Below are 14,659 nucleotides of genomic sequence, written 5' to 3'. Positions count from 1 at the left end.
GCTCTGGAGCAAATTCATGAAAATATATTGCTTAAAGCTACAACTAACTAAAGGCCAAAGAGAGTGCTGGAGGAAGTATAGAGTAGAAACTAGTTTCAGATCCACACACTAACCCAAAATGGTTTTACCCATTTGGGAGACACAAAGTAGGAATTAGTATTAAGAAGGGAAATGGAAAAGATTAGAACTTTCTTTTTTTTTTTTTTTTAGACAGAGTGTCAGAGAGAGGGACAGACAGGGACAGACAGACAGGAAGGGAGAGAGATGAGAAGCATCAATTCTTTGTTGTGGCACTTTAGTTGTTCATTGATTGCTTTCTCATATGTGCCTTGACTGGGGGGGCTCTTGCAGAGTGAGTAACCCCTTGTTGAATTCAGCCAGTGACCTTGTGCTCAAGCCAGCGACCTTGGGGGTTCAAACCTGGGTTGTTGGGGACCGAAAAATCAACAGGGTATTTTGCAGTTTGGACAGAGGTGCTGGGAGCTGACTGTAAGCTGACAGTCTGCCCAACCCCCACCTCACCTGCCTGACTGAGTTGCAAAGGGCTGTGCTTCGGTGCTCCTCCTGCCTCCCATGTTCCCCGGAAGGACTGGAAGCTGGTTACTTCTTTGCATACGTTAAGATGGTGGGGGGTTTTCTGCACCTGGTGGTTTTCTTGTGTTGCCTTGGAAACATGCTTGATTTGCTAATGGCCCACCTCCTCCAGTAAATGGGGGCGGCCATGTTTTTGTGGCTCGGCCAGGGCAGGACTTACTGCTGGCAAGGAGCTGTGGCATCCTCCCGAACCCATCCTTTTATTGCTTTAAGTCTATTTTCTTCATTTCTTACCAATTCCCGCTCGAGACCCTGGAATAGACTTGTCGCATGGATCACAGCACTGGGTCCTCAGCATCCCAGACCCATGGTCTATCCACTGCACCACCGCCTGCCTGGTCAGGCTCGAGCTAAATTACTTTTTAATGTCAAGCTAAAACTTTAAGTCTTGAGTTCCCCCCATCTGATAGAGCATCTATGTGAAATGCTGAGGTCACAGGTCAAAACCCCAAGCTTGCCCGGTCAAGGCACACACAAGAAGCAATTAGTGAGACACTAAAGTGAAGCAACTATGATCTCGCTCCCTTTCTCTCTCAAGTCAATAAGTAAAACCTTTTTTAAAAATTCACCTAGAGACCTTGGCCAGTTGGCTCAGTGGTAGAGCGTTGGCTCAGTGTGTAAAAGTCCCTGGTTCAATTCCCGGTCAGGGTACACAGGAGAAGCACCCATCTGCTTCTCCACCCTTCCCCCTCTCCTTTCTCTCTGTCTCTCTCTTCCCATCCTGCAGTCAAGGCTCCACTGGAGCAAAGTTGGCCTGGGCTCTGAGGACAGCTCCATGGCCTCTGCCTCAGGCGCTAGAATGGCTCTGGCTGCAACAGAGCAACACCCCAGATGGGCAGAACATCGCCCCCTGGTGGGCATGCCAAGTGGATCCAAGTAAGGCGCATGTGGAGTCTGTCTGTCTGCCTTCCTGCCTCTTACTTCATAAAAATACAAAAAAAATAAAAAATAAAAAAATTGACCTAGACCCTGCAAACATACAAAAGTACATGAAAACAATTTAACCCTTCCCCTCCTCTGCCTGTCCCAACCCATATCTAACTACCAGCCTGCCTAACCTAATTGAAGGACTCAAGGTCAAATACTCTCAGTTGGCAAATTTACACCCCAAAATAGGACACTCTAGTCACTGTGAACTGATTCCCCATCTACAGAGAACAGGTGTGTAGCCACCTAAGAGTTAGAGGCATCCGTGCCTGTGTCTGGGTTGTTTTACACCGTTCTGAGCCAGGTGGGTGTTAGGCCGGCCGGAGGAGAGACAGGCCTGATGAGTTTATTAGAAGTTTGTTCACACATCTGTGAAACGAGGAGCTGACACCCTGGTGGAGTCAGCTCAGAGCTGCAGGAGGGGGTGTCTGATGGGGGGTTGCTGCAGGCATTTGCTGGCACGGGGTTGGGTGCACCTGGACATGCTCAGATCAGCGCATCCAGGTTTGTGGCCTTGGTCACAGACTGTCTCCCTTTCCCAACCCCTCAGGCCCGTCTCAAAGGTCCTGTCCCAAGGACACTTCCCAGAATCCTCCTGGGGTGGAGGGAGTTGCTTGTAGGGAGGGGGAGTTTGGAGGAGGGAGGTGCTTAATGAAGAAGTTTCCCAAGTGGGAGGTTGGGTGAGACATATTTGAGTTTTAAAGGGACCTTGAGTTTACAGGAACCCTGGACCCCAACCTAACAGAGGGAAGCCTGTTACTCTGTCCCTGAGGCTCCCAGTGAGGTTGATAATGAGGAGAAAGGATGGTTAGCAAACATCTGGTTGGTCTCGAGATTCATTCCCTCTTGTGGAGGGTCATTGGGAATCATTGTTTTCTCAGTGGGTTCAGTATCTGGATCATTTGGTTCTAAATGCATTTCACCTTCTGGAAAAAGGATGTGTGTGCACCACTGGTATCAGAAAAAACCTTGCGTGACCCGGTGGTGGCACAGTGAATAGAGCGTCAGACTGGGACACAGAAGACCCAAATTTGAAACCCCAAGGCCACCAGCTTGAGCGCAGGCTCACCAGCTTGAGTGAGAAGTCACTGGCTTGAGCGTGGGATCATAGACATAACCCCATGGTTGCTGGCTTGAGACCAAAGGTCGTTGGCTTGAGCAAGGGGTCACTGGCTCTGCTATAGCTCCACCCACCCCAACCCCAGTTAAGGTGCACATGAGAAAGCAATCAATGACCAACTAAGGTGTGGCAACAAAGAATTGATGCTTCTCATCTCTCTCCCTCCCTGTCTGTCTGTCCCTGTCTGTCCCTCTCTCTGCCTCTGTCACACACACACACACACACACACACACACACACACACACACAAAAGAGTGCACTTATCAAACTGCTTGAAAATAAAAAGATTTTAAGAATCAGTAATATTTTTACCAGTCACAAGAATAATAATTATTCTAATTTCATACAGAATAAACTTCATTAATTATTTCAGCACAGGAGAAAGGGAGGCAGAATTTAATTTACAGCTTGTAGAGAGGTGTCGGGATTGTCAAGAACTGCTTGGTATCTGCCCATCCTTCCAGCGGTGAGCCATAAGTTTTCTTCTTGCTCTAGCAAGCTTCATACCTGGTGGGGAACAGCTGTGATCTGCTGTCCTCAGGAGGGCTTTGCAGCGTCCTATACAAGCTCGCCCCCTAGTGGCGGCCACGGCTCTCACGCAAGCTGACCACCCTTGGACCATGCATTCTATTATTTACGGTCTACCGGAAAGTTCTGTCCGTTTTTGGAATAAAAATACAAATTTTTCTTACCATCAATAAACTTTATTAAATAATATAATTGCCATTATTATTAATGATTTCTTGCCAGCATGAGGACAATTTGTATATCCTATTTTTGAAAAATGTTTTATCTTTTGATGCAAAAATTTGAACCGGTGCTTGTTTGATATCTTCTTCATTTTTGAATTTTTTGCCCTTCAAAAAATTTTGTAAGGACAAAAACAAGTGATAGTCGGAGGTTGCTAAGTCCGGGGAATATGGTGGATGTGACAGAATTTCCCAGCCTAGTTCTGCAATTTTTTGACGAGTCCCCAAGCAGCATGTGGCCTGGAATTATCATGATGCAGTATGATGTTCTTCCTATTGAACATCGCCCGCCTCTTTTCTTGGACTGCTGTCTTTAAATTATCCAGTTGCTGACAATACTTCTCCGAATTGAGCTTTTCATTCGGTTTTAAAAGCTCATAATGTATTGGTCCTCGAATGTCCCACCATATACACAACATTCTCTTAGTCAGAGTCAAATTTGGTTTAGAGGTGGAAGGGCTAGGTTTTCCGGGTTCACAATATGCCCTTTTCCTTACGATGTTTTGGTAGATAATCCACTTTTCATTCCCAGTTATCATCCGGTTCAAGAAGGGCTCGATTTTGTTCCGAGTAAGCAGAGATGTGCATATGACAACTCGATCATCCAAATTCTTCTGACTTAATTCATGTGGCACCCATCTTGAATATTTCCACACCAATCCTATCTTCCGAATATGGTCCGAAATGGTTTGCTGAGCTGAATTAAGCCTTTCTGCGATCTCCGATGTTGTCAGAAAAGGATCTTGCTCCAACATGGTCTTAACAACATCGTCATCGATCAAAGATGGTCGCCCAGAACGTGGTTTATCAGAAAGGTCGAAATCACCTGTTTTGAATTTTTCGAACCATCTTCTGCATGTCCTATCAGAAACTGTACCTTCACCAAACACTTTCAATAAATTTCTACATGCTTCTGTTGAAATTTCTTCCTTGTTGAAATTCGTAAAAATTACAGTGGCATAAATGAACTTTATCAGTAGCCATGGGATCGCTTCACACATAAGACTAACGTGCATCAACTTTGTTTTAGTTAATTTGCTACGTCAGTATGTATACATTAAGTGATAAAAATAGAGAGGCACACATGCACCAAATAAACATATGCTACGTGTCGAAATTTGTTGTGATAGAAACGGACAGAACTTTCCAGTAGACCTGATAGTTTCTTTGATAAATATGCAGTGGCCTGCAGGATGTCACTAAGCGTTTGGATGAGGAGTTCTAGAGCACTGCCTTGCCTTTCATAAAACATATAGTCGAAAGGGCTTTAGTATACAGTTCAGCAGCCCCAGGGCTGGGGCAGAAGCCAGTGTCCTTCAGGGACTCAAAAGAGCTTCGTATAGTGATTCAGCAACGAGTCCAAAGTTCGGAATTCTAATGGGGCCATATCCGTCTGCCTTCCCAGAATCTTCTTAACTGCCTCTGCTTTTGCAACTTTCATGAAAGTTATGGTTTCTTAACCGTTTCCAATAAGACTCCTTTTGCTGGGTTCAATCAGGAACCTAAAAACTTTGCTGCTTGTTGGCAAATCTGGGCCTTCTGTGCTGATACTTTATAGACACAGGATGCCAAATGGTTCAGGGTGACTACAGTATTAGTGAAACGTTGCTGAAATGATGCCCCAGCCTGAGCAGGTGGTGGCGCAGTGGATAGAGCGTCGGACTGGGACGTGGAGGACCCAGGTTTGAAACCACAAGGTCGCCAGCTTGAGCACGGGCTCATCCAGGTGTGGGCTTGTCTGGCTTTGAACACAGCCTTACCAGCTTGAGCACGGGGTCACTGGCTTGAGCATGAGATCATAGACATGACCCCATGGTCTCTGGCTTGAGCCCACGGGTCACTGGCTTAAAGCCCAAGGTTGCTGGCTTGAGCAAGGGGTCACTCTGTCTGTTGTAACCCCCTGGGCAAGGCACATATGAGAAAGCAATCAACAAACAACTAAGGTCCTCGCTGTGGTGGGGCCCCGAAGGAACCTGCTTGGAGAGGCAGAGTGCTTCGCGGCACTTGTAAGTGAGGGGTCTCAGTGGGCGACGTGGAGTCCGCATCAGGGCCTCAGGAGACTGCCTTGATCTTCACCTCAGCTACTTCTATCTGGTTTGGCCACTTGTCACATCATAGGGTTACATGGTCACACTGCAAACATAAGTCACACATGGGTTGGATAAGGTTGACAGATGGAGTTATCAGAAGAGGGAGTAAACCCATTAGACCTTGGTGATCGGGCCTTCCATGGGGGGCTTTTTTTTTTTTTTTTTTTTTTTTTTTTTTGAGAGGAGAGGGAGAGACAGAGAGAGAGAGAGAAGGGGGGAGGAGCTGGAAAGCATCACCTCCCATATGTGCCTTGACCAGGCAAGCCCAGGGTTTCGAACCGGCGACCTCAGCATTTCCAGGTCGACGCTTTATCCACTGCGCCACCACAGGTCAGGCCCATGGGGGCTTTTACATAAGATATAGTTAATGACAAGTGCAGTTGGGACATATGGGGTTATCTCAGAAGAGCGCAACTGGTCACACCTAAATCTCTCTTTATATTAATTTGATTTTATGTTTACCATAACAGTATCTCCGTACCTCATACCTTCTATCACCAAAACCATACAAATTCTTCTGATAAATTAGAATTCTCAACTCTCAGAAAGTTTCACTTTTAGTGACAACCAAATGTGGGGGGTCATCAGCATTCTTGAGAGGAATACTTTCATGAACACATTGCATGACTTTTAGAAAAAGGCTCTTTTATTCGGAAATACACGCTGTAAAGAGACATATTTCCCGTAAAGCACAAACACTCCTTCCAGCCTCAGGTGGCGTTTCCCAGCTTCTCTGTCTCAGATGGTAAAGTTTTCCTTTAATAAGCATTGCCTCCCGGAAACTGGCATTTTAAAAAATGACCCAGGTAAGAGTTTGTGATGGAAACCAGATATTTACATTACAAGGTGCTTGGGAAATAGGCAAGCTCCTCCTGGAAGGGCGATGTCCATTATCAATAAGCCGTTGCAGAAGGTAAAAGGATTTGGTGAGCTTTGAGTTCTTACTGGAGCCACCCGTCTGCCCCCTGTAAAGACTTCAGCTCCGAAATAAGAACAGTTGTTTCTGATGCCTCACGATTTGGGTCATCGACCAGATCTCGGCCAAGGGGCTGAGAATTTATTCACCCATGTTGGGAATGTTTTCCATCTGGGTCTGTTTCTCTCAGGCCCCGTAGGAATTACAGGGAACTTCGTAGTTAGGGTTATGCCTGAGAGCCATGAAGGCTTGGACGTGAGAAACCTCAGCTCACTTCCCAGGGACAAGCAGACAGGTCTCGCTGCAAGTTGAGCAGTAAGCTAGAGCACAGCCTAATGGACTCTCTGAGACCAAGCCACTTATCCAAACAAAATCCAAAACAAGGACCAAGTTCGAACAAACAAGTATTTACAAATCAAATCCTCCAGAAGGAGAGACTGAGACACTAGTCTTAAACATTATTATTATTTTATTTATTCATTTATTTATTTTGCAAGAGTGAGAGACAGACAGGAAGGGAGAGAGATGAGAAGCATCAACTCATAGTTGCGGCACCTTAGTTGTTCATTGATTGCTTTCTGATACATATGTGCCTTGACTTGGGCGGTCCCAGCCAAGCCAGTGACCATAGAGTCATGTCTGTGATCCTGCACTCAAGCCAATGACCTTGGGGTTTCGAATCTGGGTCTTCAGTATCCCAGATTGATGTTCTCTGATAGGGTTGCAGGCGGGGACCATAACCACTTAAATAGACAATGGGACATTAAAAACCTGGACATTCTGGGTCACCTTGCCCCAGACATCGGACTGACTCACCAGGTGTGGAAGGTCCCCTAGCTCACTTGTGGTTAATCCTCCCCTGCCCCATAACGACTATCAGCCCCCACCCTCGAACCCCCTATTTAACCAGACCTGTTAGAGAACCGGTGGCTGACCTCTGCCATAGGAGTCAGCCCAGCAGGGGACCCCCTAATAAACTTTTCTTGTCTGAACTCGGATGTCCTCCTTCAGCTGACCTTACATTCTCTCCACTGTACCACCACCTGGCCGGGCACTAGTCTTAGAATCTTATCCCACACCCACTGATACCGCACATGACCTTTACAAGGTCCACTCGCAAAGCCTGAATGGCAGAGACAGGATTGCCAGTGTGCAGAGAATAGCAAGAATTGTGGACAGACCAGACAGACAGACAGACAGATGGGAGCTCTCAAACTGAATCTGATTCTCCTATTTCACAGAATGGGGTACAGTGACACATACAAACAAGGCAAATACAATGTAGGGACATGAGCATGACACATAAATAAAACCTAATCAAGCCTGGCTTGGCCTGTGGGGGCGCGGTGAATAAAGTGTCCATCTGGAACGCTGAGGTCGCGGGTTCGAAACCCTGGGCTTGTCTGATCAAGGCACATATGGGAGTTGATGCTACTGCTCCTCCCCCCTTTCTCTCTCTCTCTCTCCTCTCTAAAATGAATAAGTAAAAATATAAAAAAATAAAATAAAACACCCAATGAAGCCACATAGCAGCTGAGAGGCACGCCCACCACAGCTCAGGGGACACACAGTAACGGTGGCTATTAGTGAACTACGTGTTGAACTTTTTCAGCCGATGATGACCACCACAAACGACCTGGTCTCTGCACAGAGCCACCTCCTGACCAGCCGCTGTGGGTCCAACAAGTACTGGGCTGCCGGCCTCTGCTGCCCGCTGTGCCCCGCGGGTGAGTCCGGGACAGTTCTGTCTGGTGAGACCCTGGAATAAATGCCCATCCAGCCGTGTGACAGGACGGTCCTCTAACAGTGCAGCAGGGGGGGACTGTCAGCACCGATGGCGTGGGCTAGGCCCAGGGAACACCTTCCAGAGGGGACACTGGTGGAGGGAGGTGCCCGTGGGTCAGTGTGCGCCCTCAGGTGCCTTCAGAGGAGCTGGCGGTGCTCCGCGGGAGGACTCAGCCCGGGATCCCCCGCGGCCCTTGCGCTCCAGGCTCCGATGGGGCAGGAGGTGGTGAGCCGGACTGGGGGGCAGAGCCTGGCTGCTGTCCGGTGCTTTCACTGGCCCTGGACACCAGGCGCTTCCGCAGGAGCCCCAGGATCTACCGGGAGTGGAGGAGGGATCCCTCCGCTGCCCCAGCACCACCGTGGGAGGAGCCAACACAGGGCGGGCTCCCCGAGCTCAGGGAGGCGGGGCCGAGCCCCTCTGTCCCTGGTCGTTTCCTAGAAGTTGTAGAAATCCCGAGATTACTTGGATCCAAAGCCTGGACACAGTATTTGTGTTTTCTCATTGGAGAGGCCGGGCCCAGGGACGGGGTGGGCAGGCCCCACAGCAGGGACGCCAGGCGGCCTGGGAGGTCTGACCACCGCGCTGACCCTTCGCAGGAGAGTATGTCCGTGAGCCCTGCAGGAGCCCCCACACCCAGGGGACGTGTGAGAAGTGTGACAGAGGGACGTACACGGCGTTCCCCAACGGCCTGGAGTCCTGCTTGCCGTGCTCCACCTGCTCCGAGGGTGAGTCTCCCACGGACACCACCTGCTGGCCCTTGACCCCTCAGTGGCCAGGCCGGAAGTGTGTCCCTAAGGAGTCCTTCACCTCAGCCTCAGTATTTACCCACACGGATGAGCACTGTTTAGCCATGAAAGTTAAGAAGAAGCCAGGTGTCCACTCAGCCAGCCTCTGGTCAAGAAAGAACATGAGGTCACCAAGCTCAGGGCTCCCAGTCGCTGCCAGGAAGTGGCTGCAGGAGGCTCAGCAGTGGACAGAGAGCTCCCCACACGGCGGCAGTGAGAAAGGGACAGAACCCACAGTTACACTCGGTCAGACCCTCAGCAACGTTGTTTCAATTTGAATCACTGTTCAAATCGAAGGTTAGTCAATGGACGGCACACAAACACAGGTGGAAAGGTAAGGCCACGCCTCAGTGAATCAGGGATTGTTTATTATGTCAATTTCTTTTTTTTTTTTTTTTCTGTATTTTTCTGAAGCCAGAAACGGGGAGAGACAGTCAGGCAGACTCCCGCATGCGCCCGACCGGGATCCACCCGGCACGCCCACCAGGGGGCGACGCTCTGTTGCGACTAGAGCCACTCTAGCGCCTGGGGCAGAGGCCGAGGAGCCATCCCCAGTGCCCGGGCCATCTTTGATCCAGTGGAGCCTCGGCTGCGGGAGGGGAAGAGAGAGACAGAGAGGAAGGAGAGGGGAGGGGTGGAGAAGCAGATGGGCGCTTCTCCTGTGTGCCCTGGCCGGGAATCGAACCCGGGACTTCTGCACGCCAGGCCGACGCTCTACCACTGAGCCAACCGGCCAGGGCCTTATTATGTCAATTTCAAAACAGGTGAAACAATGAAAGACTAGAACACAGGACACTGGCAGTTAAACAGTTGGTGGTGTGGGATCACATTTGTGTATGCATGGGCATCATTTGTGTGCGTGTGTATGTGTGTGCATGTGTGTGTGTGACTGTGTGTGTGCAGGAGCGGGTGTGAACCACTTCAGTGTCGGCTACAGATGTCACAGTATTTCACCCCTAGACACCAGCATCCACACCTCCTAGGGACACACACATTCCCACACAGATTGGGGTGCAGTCCCCCATTCGGGAGAGTCAGTGGTGATTCCGAACATCCAGGCCAGACTCGGACTTACTGTCAGTCAGTATTTCTTTAAGAACTGCCCTCGCTGCTCGTCTGCAGGGAAAGGAGTGGACAGCTCTAGCCCTCAGGCCCGCAGGACTCACCCCCTGGGTCCATGATGACAAACCTATGACACACGTATGTCACCCATTTTCGATGACACGTGGCCACATGCGGCCGCATATCAGAGAAGTATGGGGTCGCGTGCCAAGGAGGACGTTTCATTCCGGCTCCTGCACGGCGAGGAGCAGTAGCCGAGGATGAAACATTTGCTGTAGTATAGACCTCTGTGCAGGAGGTCTGTAGGCCAAAACAACAGAACTCCGGCACAGAGCGTCTAGTTCTGGGACTTCCTGTTAGGCCGTTTTTCTAGAAGTGACACACCATCTGAGTTATGCTCGTTTTTTGGGCGAATTTTGACACACCAAGCTCAGAAGATTGCCCATCACTGGCCTAGGTGAGGCTGAGGCTGGATCTTCCTGTCCCCACACTCAGACCATGACGACCTAACCTCAGAGGATCCCAGCTGTGACATCTGCACCTGCACTGTCCTATTGACACTGAGTTCTGTAAACATGGTTAAAAAGGGGGAAACCCAATGGGAAAACCACATTTAATGTTTCTGTAAGACACAAAGGTGTACACACCATCTTGATGAAGAGGAGGAGTTAGATTTTTTTTTCGTATTTTTCCTAAGTTAGAAGCGGAGAGGCAGTCAGACAGACTCCCGCATGTGCCCGACCAGGATCCACCCAGCATGCCCACCAGGGGATGATGCTCTGCCCATCTGGGGCATTGCTCCTTTGTGGCTGGAGCCATTCTAACACCTAAGGCACAGGCCATGGAGCCATCCTCAGCACCCGGGAAAACATTGCTCCAATGGAGCCTTGGCTGCGGGAGGAGTAGAGAGAGACAGAGAGGAAGGAGAGGTGGAAGGGTGGAGAAGCAGATGGGTGCTTCTCCTGCGTGCCTTGGCTGGGAATCGATCCTGGGACTTCCGTATGCCTGGCTGACGCTCTATCACTGAGCCAACCAGCCAGGGCCAATAACTTAGATTTTTAAAGAAGGAAACTCCCTGTGGGGTCCCTCTGTGACTCTGGTTCCTGATTTACTCATGTAACCCAGTCTCTGAGCCCGCACCCAGCTCACCGTGTGTGTGTGGGAGACAGGTGTGTGAAGAGGTGGCGGGGACGTCTCCAGCAGGGTTACAACCCTCGGGACCATCTTGGTGCATCCTCTGTGGCCGGCTGGTTCCATGCTGGGGCCTTGTGTAGGTCCACATGTCCACACAAGGACACGCCCCCTGGGACTGACCCCGTCTTTCCTGAACTGAAGACCAGGAGGAGGTGGCGCCGTGCACACCGACCAGCAACCAGAGATGCCAGTGTCGAACAGGCCGTTTCTACCACAGCCCCGACTCCCCTGAATTCTGCAGACCTTGTAGCACGTAGGTGCCTCTCTGCCAGGTGCTGTGGGCGGGGTCAGAGGTGGCTCTGGACCTGGCTTGTGTGAGTTGATCTTTAGGAGCTGAGAACCAGAAGGAGATGTGACTCTCGACCCGGTGAGACAGCCCAGCACCAGCCCAGAGTCCTCTCTGCCTCCAGCCGGTGGTTCTCTTTTTTCTTACCCCTGCAGGTCCACAGACTGTGTTAACTCACGGTGTTCCATATCCGGACTAATTCTATTTCCTACAGCGCTGGTTTCTTCTTCCTAAAGTTTTCTGACTGCTTCCCCTATTTTAGTACATAACTGGCCTTTCTAAAGCCTCACTTTTCCCGAGCTGTCCATCACCTTCTGTCATCCGTCATGGAGCTTGTGTCCCTGGGACCCCAGCTGGACTCACCACTCCCTGCTCCCTGCAGCCAGGACACATCCACCCTTCCCACCCTCCTGGGCTCTGCCCACCACCTCCTCTTTCTAGACGGCTCCTTTGTTTTGCTGGAGTGGATCCTGATGTCACACCTGGGAAAGGATGCCACATGTGCATGGACTTTGGGCTGTTGGCTTTTACAGATGTCTGTTTTCCGCCCTCTCAACTAATGACCATCTGTGTGCAGAATTCTGGGGACATCTCACCAGGGTCCTCTGGCACCCGAGTTACTGACCAGCTGCCCACCATTTCACTCAGGGGCGCTGCAGTGTACAGGACCCAGGACTTGTCTGTCCCTCCTTGTCGGAGGCTGTAGGATGTGTTCAGTGGATAGAAAGCTACGTGGCAGGCTGCCGGCTTCCAGTTCCTAAAAGGGTGTCTGTCTCCCCTGGAGATTTCCTCAGTGATTTTTATTTTGTGACTCTGCAGTTTGGGGTCTAAGAATAAGCGTCATGCACTCCCAAAACAAGATGGGGTCCCCCGAGATGGTGGCGAGCATAGGGCTGGTGACTTGGTGACAGGGAAAGTGTCACCCTCCCCTGTGGGGCAGAGATCTGAGCAGTGAGGTCTTCAGGTCATTAGCAAGTAAAGCCTTCATCCTGGGTCTGAGCAAACCAGCCCATGACTTTAAACATGTGGCAGTGAATGATACCCCTAACTCAGCATCAGTTAGCAAGGAAACTCTGAATTCCTGAGCCTCTGTTAAAAGCAGGACAAATTCCCTTTTCCTTCAGTTCACAGGCCTACAGAGAAGGCCATGGATATGCACAGAAGGAAAACACATCAGCTGTCCTCCTAGTGAGGATGTGGGTGATGACATCTGGGATGCTGGTTCTGGGGGGACAGCCTCGTGGGGCCTCTGTGTGTCCAGGGCCTGTAGTGGGGCCTCTGATCACGGTACACAGTGCTCCCCAAAAGGGCTTGGGGGAAGCCCCCACTGGGAGCCACCCCTGTCGGTGACAGTGTGGACCTGGGCCCTGGGACCTGGTACCTGGGTAGACCTGGGGGGGAACACTGAGTGCGTCTCCCTCCCGACAGGTGTCCCAAAGGGCAAGTCATCCTGCATCCATGCAACTCCATGGCGGACATCGTGTGTGCCTCACCCCGTTCAGGTGAGAGCGTTGTTGTTAGTATGTATTTTGATCAGGAAGAAATGTAAATTTACCAATTTCAAGTGAACAGTGTACTGGCTCTAGTCCCGCCCCCTCTGTCTGGTTCTGACGGGCTCACAGCACCCGTCACACAGCAGCTCCCCCTGCCTCGGTCCCAGCACCCCGGTCTGCTCTCTGGGACCCTCTCCCTACTCTGGGCGTGTCTGAGAGACGTCTCCCTACTCTGGGCGTGTCTGGGAGACGTCTCCCTACTCTGGGCGTGTCTGGGAGACGTCTCCCTACTCTGGGCGTGTCTGAGAGACGTCTCCCTACTCTGGGCGTGTCTGGGAGACGTCTCCCTACTCTGGGCGTGTCTGAGAGACGTCTCCCTACTCTGGGCGTGTCTGAGAGAGGCCTCGCGGGGCTCGTGTGTGAGCTCTCCCTCCAGTGTGGCGTCTCCAGGTCCTTGCTTGTTGCAGAGCATGCCCGAGGGTCCCTGCTCTCTGGCCCAGCAGCACGCAGCCGTGTGCACTGGGGTGCCCCACATTCTGTTATCACTCATCTGCTAACGGCTGTGGAGAATTCTGAAACAAATAAATGCTTGGGCCAGACCGTTGGAATGGAAGGACAATTTCTATATAAATAATCATGGGAAACTGGACATTCTCAGGCCAAGAAAGACCAGAAAATTAACTTTCCATGATCCAAATACCAAACTGTAAGACGGAACTATCAAACTTCTAGAAGAAAATGAGAAATATGTTATGACATTGTATTTGAGTCCCACTGGTCACCAGAGACACAGTCCAACACCGGACGTCCCCCCAGGGTGGACATCAGAGCATCACTGCCTCACACACCCACGTGGTCAAATGATTCTTCAGACTCCTCTGACACGGGCCACCGGAACTCCACCGGGAAACAGAGTAAGGCCCACTGCCCTCAGGGTGCCAAGCTGGGGCGTCTCCGCCCACCCCACCACACACTGGGCTCAGCTGACCAGACCGGGCAGGTGAGAGCTGCCTGTCCACTGGGCCTCGGCCCCGGGTTGCAGTGTTGCTGGGCCAGCGAGCGGAGATTCTCCCAGTTTTATGGAGATGCCGTCGACCATCCGCCCTGTGTAGGTCCAGAGGGAACGGCACAGTGATGTGACTGGTACACACTGTGACCGGTCACCACACTCAGCTATCATCCGTCCCCTCATGTGGACGCAGTAGAAGAAGGAGCAGGACTTGCGTTTCTCCTTGTGCTGAGGACGTAGCGTCCGCTCTTAACAGCTTTCCCACTCAGCCCACGGCGGTGTCGCTGCAGCCGCCCCGTGTCCCTCACTCCCGGGACTACAGCGCAAGTTCAGAGCTGCTGACCCCTCTCCCAGTTCCCCCAGCCTCACCTCTGACCTCTTTGTCTGTCAGTTTGCTTTGTTTCTAGAGTCCACATAACACGAGACCCTCCAGCCGTGTCTGTCTGTCTGTCTGTCTGACTCCCCTCACTGAGCACAGTGTCCTCAAGGTCCTTCCCTGTCCTTACACGTGGCAGGATTTCCATCTTTGTTATGGGGAATAATATCCCGGTGCGTGTGTGGGCACATGTGTGTGGGCTCATGTGTGTGTGCGCATGCATGTGTGTGTGTGCATGTGTGTGTGCGTGTGCGTGTGCATGTGTGCATATAT

The 14,659-nt window shown here is 51.0% G+C and overlaps 1 long non-coding RNA gene across 1 annotated transcript; it reads left to right on the top strand.

The window, feature by feature from the left end:
- The first annotated feature begins 8,009 nt into the window (after positions 1-8,009).
- LOC136388520 (uncharacterized) lies at positions 8,010-11,450 on the top strand. The gene is made up of 3 exons (XR_010748186.1): positions 8,010-8,122; positions 8,778-8,906; positions 11,364-11,450. It is a non-coding gene; the product is annotated as an uncharacterized lncRNA (long non-coding RNA).
- The last annotated feature ends 3,209 nt before the right edge of the window (positions 11,451-14,659 follow it).

The sequence above is a fragment of the Saccopteryx leptura genome, chromosome 1 (assembly GCF_036850995.1).
Source record: "Saccopteryx leptura isolate mSacLep1 chromosome 1, mSacLep1_pri_phased_curated, whole genome shotgun sequence".
Classification (NCBI taxonomy): Eukaryota; Metazoa; Chordata; class Mammalia; order Chiroptera; family Emballonuridae; genus Saccopteryx; species Saccopteryx leptura.
This window is presented reverse-complemented; position numbering and strand designations above follow the sequence as displayed.